The sequence below is a fragment of the Salmo salar genome, unplaced genomic scaffold (genome assembly GCF_905237065.1).
Source record: "Salmo salar unplaced genomic scaffold, Ssal_v3.1, whole genome shotgun sequence".
Classification (NCBI taxonomy): Eukaryota; Metazoa; Chordata; class Actinopteri; order Salmoniformes; family Salmonidae; genus Salmo; species Salmo salar.
In genome coordinates, this window is record NW_025548058.1 from 108,251 (window position 1) to 112,580 (window position 4,330).

Here is a 4,330-nt window from a genome sequence, read left to right on the forward strand (position 1 = left end):
CTCCTGTTGGAGCCATTCTCTCTCCTGTTGGAGTCAGTCTCTCTCCTGTTGGAGCCAGTCTCTCTCCTGTTGGAGTCAGTCTCTCTCCTGTTGGAGCCAGTCTCTCTCCTGTTGGAGCCAGTCTCTCTCCTGTTGGAGTTAGTCTCTCTCCTGTTGGAGCCAGTCTCTCTCCTTTTGGAGTCAGTCTCTCTCCTGTTGGAGCCAGTCTCTCTCCTGTTGGAGTCAGTCTCTCTCCTGTTGGAGCCAGTCTCTCTCCTGTTGGAGCCAGGCCTACTCTCCTGTTGGAACCAGTCTCTCTCCTGTTCATGTTGGAGCCAGTCTATATCCTTTTCATGTTGGAGCCAGTCTCTCTCCTGTTGGAGCCAGTCTGTCTCCTGTTGGAGCCAGTCTCTCTCCTGTTCATGTTGGAGCCAGTCTCTCTCCTGTTGGAGCCAGTCTCTCTCCTGTTGGAGCCAGTCTCTCTCCTGTTGGAGCCAGTCTCTCTCATGTTGGAGTCAGTCTCTCTCCTGTTGGAGCCAGTCTCTCTCCTATTCATGTTGGAGCCAGTCTCTCTCCTGTTCATGTTGGAGCCAGTCTAACTCCTGTTCATGTTGGAGCCAGTCTCTCTCCTGTTGGAGCCAGTCTCTCTCCTGTTGGACCCAGTCTCTCTTCTATTCATTTTGGAGCCAGTCTCTCTCCTATTCATGTTGGAATCAGTCTCTCTCCTGTTGGAGCCAGTCTCTCTCCTGTTGGAGTCAGTCTCTCTCCTGTTGGAGCCAGTCTCTCTCCTGTTGGAGTCAGTCTCTCTCCTGTTGGAGTCAGTCTCTCTCCTGTTGGAGCCAGTCTCTCTCCTGTTGGAGCCAGTCTCTCTCCTGTTTGAGCCAGTCTCTCTCCTGTTCATGTTGGAGCCAGTCTCTCTCCTATTGGAGCCAGTATCTCTCCTTTTGGAGCCAGTCTCTCTCCTGTTGGAGCCAGTCTCTCTCCTATTCATGTTGGAGCCAGTCTCTCTCCTGTTGGAGCCAGTCTCTCTCCTATTCATGTTGGAGCCAGTCTCTCTCCTGTTGGAGCCAGTCTCTCTCCTATTCATGTTGGAGCCAGTCTCTCTCCTGTTCATGTTGGAGCCAGTCTCTCTCCTGTTCATGTTGGAGCCAGTCTCTCTCCTGTTGGAGCCAGTCTCTCTCCTGTTGGAGCCAGTCTCTGTTCTATTCATGTTGGAGCCAGTCTCGCTCCTATTCATGTTGGAATCAGTCTCTCTCCTGTTGGAGCCAGTCTCTCTCCTGTTGGAGTCAGTCTCTCTCCTGTTGGAGCCAGTCTCTCTCCTTTTGGAGCCAGTCTCTCTCCTGTTCATGTTGGAGCCAGTCTCTCTCCTGTTGGAGCCAGTCTCTCTCCTGTTGGAGCCAGTCTTTCTCCTGTTGGAGCCAGTCTCTCTCCTGTTCATGTTGGAGCCAGTCTCTCTCCTGTTGGAGCCAGTATCTCTCCTGTTGGAGCCAGTCTCTCTCCTGTTCATGTTTGAGCCAGTCTCTCTCCTATTGGAGCCAGTGTCTCTCCTGTTGGAGCCAGTCTCTCTCCTGTTGGAGCCAGTCTCTCTCCTATTCATGTTGGAGCCAGTCTCTCTCCTGTTGGAGCCAGTCTCTCTCCTATTCATGTTGGAGCCAGTCTCTCTCCTGTTGGAGCCAGTCTCTCTCCTATTCATGTTGGAACCAGTCTCTCTCCTGTTCATGTTGGAGCCAGTCTCTCTCCTGTTGGAGCCAGTCTCTCTTCTATTCATTTTGGTGCCAGTCTCTCTCCTATTCATGTTGGAATCAGTCTCTCTCCTGTTGGAGCCAGTCTCTCTAATGTTGGAGTCAGTCTCTCTCCTGTTGGAGCCAGTCTCTCTCCTGTTGGAGTCAGTCTCTCTCCTGTTGGAGTCAGTCTCTCTCCTGTTGGAGCCAGTCTCTCTCCTGTTGGAGCCAGTCACTCTCCTGTTTGAGCCAGTCTCTCTCCTGTTCATGTTGGAGCCAGTCTCTCTCCTATTGGAGCCAGTATCTCTCCTTTTGGAGCCAGTCTCTCTCCTGTTGGAGCCAGTCTCTCTCCTGTTGGAGCCAGTCTCTCTCCTGTTGGAGTCAGTCTCTCTCCTGTTGGAGCCAGTCTCTCTCCTGTTGGAGCCAGTCTCTCTCCTGTTCATGTTGGAGCCAGTCTCTCTCCTGTTGGAGCCAGTCTCTCTCCTGTTGGAGCCAGTCTTTCTCCTGTTGGAGCCAGTCTCTCTCCTGTTCATGTTGGAGCCAGTCTCTCTCCTGTTGGAGCCAGTATCTCTCCTGTTGGAGCCAGTCTCTCTCCTGTTCATGTTTGAGCCAGTCTCTCTCCTATTGGAGCCAGTGTCTCTCCTGTTGGAGCCAGTCTCTCTCCTGTTGGAGCCAGTCTCTCTCCTATTCATGTTGGAGCCAGTCTCTCTCCTGTTGGAGCCAGTCTCTCTCCTATTCATGTTGGAGCCAGTCTCTCTCCTGTTGGAGCCAGCTCTCTCTCCTATTCATGTTGGAACCAGTCTCTCTCCTGTTCATGTTGGAGCCAGTCTCTCTCCTGTTGGAGCCAGTCTCTCTTCTATTCATTTTGGTGCCAGTCTCTCTCCTATTCATGTTGGAATCAGTCTCTCTCCTGTTGGAGCCAGTCTCTCTAATGTTGGAGTCAGTCTCTCTCCTGTTGGAGCCAGTCTCTCTCCTGTTGGAGTCAGTCTCTCTCCTGTTGGAGTCAGTCTCTCTCCTGTTGGAGCCAGTCTCTCTCCTGTTGGAGCCAGTCACTCTCCTGTTTGAGCCAGTCTCTCTCCTGTTCATGTTGGAGCCAGTCTCTCTCCTATTGGAGCCAGTATCTCTCCTTTTGGAGCCAGTCTCTCTCCTGTTGGAGCCAGTCTCTCTCCTATTCATGTTGGAGCCAGTCTCTCTCCTGTTGGAGCCAGTCTCTCTCCTATTCATGTTGGAGCCAGTCTCTCTCCTGTTGGAGCCAGTCTCTCTCCTATTCATGTTGAAGCCAGTCTCTCTCCTGTTCATGTTGGAGCCAGTCTCTCTCCTGTTCATGTTGGAGCCAGTCTCTCTCCTGTTGGAGCCAGTCTCTCTCCTGTTGGAGCCAGTCTCTCTTCTATTCATGTTGGAGCCAGTCTCGCTCCTATTCATGTTGGAATCAGTCTCTCTCCTGTTGGAGCCAGTCTCTCTCCTGTTGGAGTCAGTCTCTCTCCTGTTGGAGCCAGTCTCTCTCCTGTTGGAGCCAGTCTCTCTCCTGTTCATGTTGGAGCCAGTCTCTCTCCTGTTGGAGCCAGTCTCTCTCCTGTTGGAGCCAGTCTTTCTCCTGTTGGAGCCAGTCTCTCTCCTGTTCATGTTGGAGCCAGTCTCTCTCCTGTTGGAGCCAGTATCTCTCCTGTTGGAGCCAGTCTCTCTCCTGTTCATGTTTGAGCCAGTCTCTCTCCTATTGGAGCCAGTGTCTCTCCTGTTGGAGCCAGTCTCTCTCCTGTTGGAGCCAGTCTCTCTCCTATTCATGTTGGAGCCAGTCTCTCTCCTGTTGGAGCCAGTCTCTCTCCTATTCATGTTGGAGCCAGTCTCTCTCCTGTTGGAGCCAGTCTCTCTCCTATTCATGTTGGAACCAGTCTCTCTCCTGTTCATGTTGGAGCCAGTCTCTCTCCTGTTCATGTTGGAGCCAGTCTCTCTCCTGTTGGAGTCAGTCTCTATCCTGTTGGAGCCAGTCTCTCTCCTGTTGGAGCCAGTCTCTCTCCTTATGGAGTCAGTCTCTCTCCTGTTGGAGCCAGTCTCTCTCCTGTTGGAGTCAGTCTCTCTCCTGTTGGAGCCAGTCTCTCTCCTGTTGGAGTCAGTCTCTCTCCTGTTGGAGCCAGTCTCTCTCCTGTTGGAGCCAGGCCTACTCTCCTGTTGGAGCCAGTCTCTCTCCAGTTCATGTTGTAGCCAGTTTCTCTCCTATTCATGTTGGAGCCAGTCTCTCTCCTGTTGGAGCCAGTCTCTCTCATGTTGGAGCCAGTCTCTCTCCTGTTGGAGCCAGTCTCTCTCATGTTGGAGTCAGTCTCTCTCCAGTTGGAGCCAGTCTCTCTCCTATTCATGTTGGAGCCAGTCTCTCTCCTGTTGGATCCAGTCTCTCTCCTATTCATGTTGGAGCCAGTCTCTCTCCTGTTGGAGCCAGTCTCTCTCCTATTCATGTTGGAGCCAGTATCTCTCCTGTTGGAGCCAGTCTCTCTCCTATTCATGTTGGAGCCAGTCTCTCTCCTGTTGGAGCCAGTCTCTCTCCTATTCATGTTGGAGCCAGCCTCTCTCCTGTTCATGTTGGAGCCAGTCTCTCTCCTGTTGGAGCCAGTCTCTCTCATGTTGGAGCCAGTCTCTCT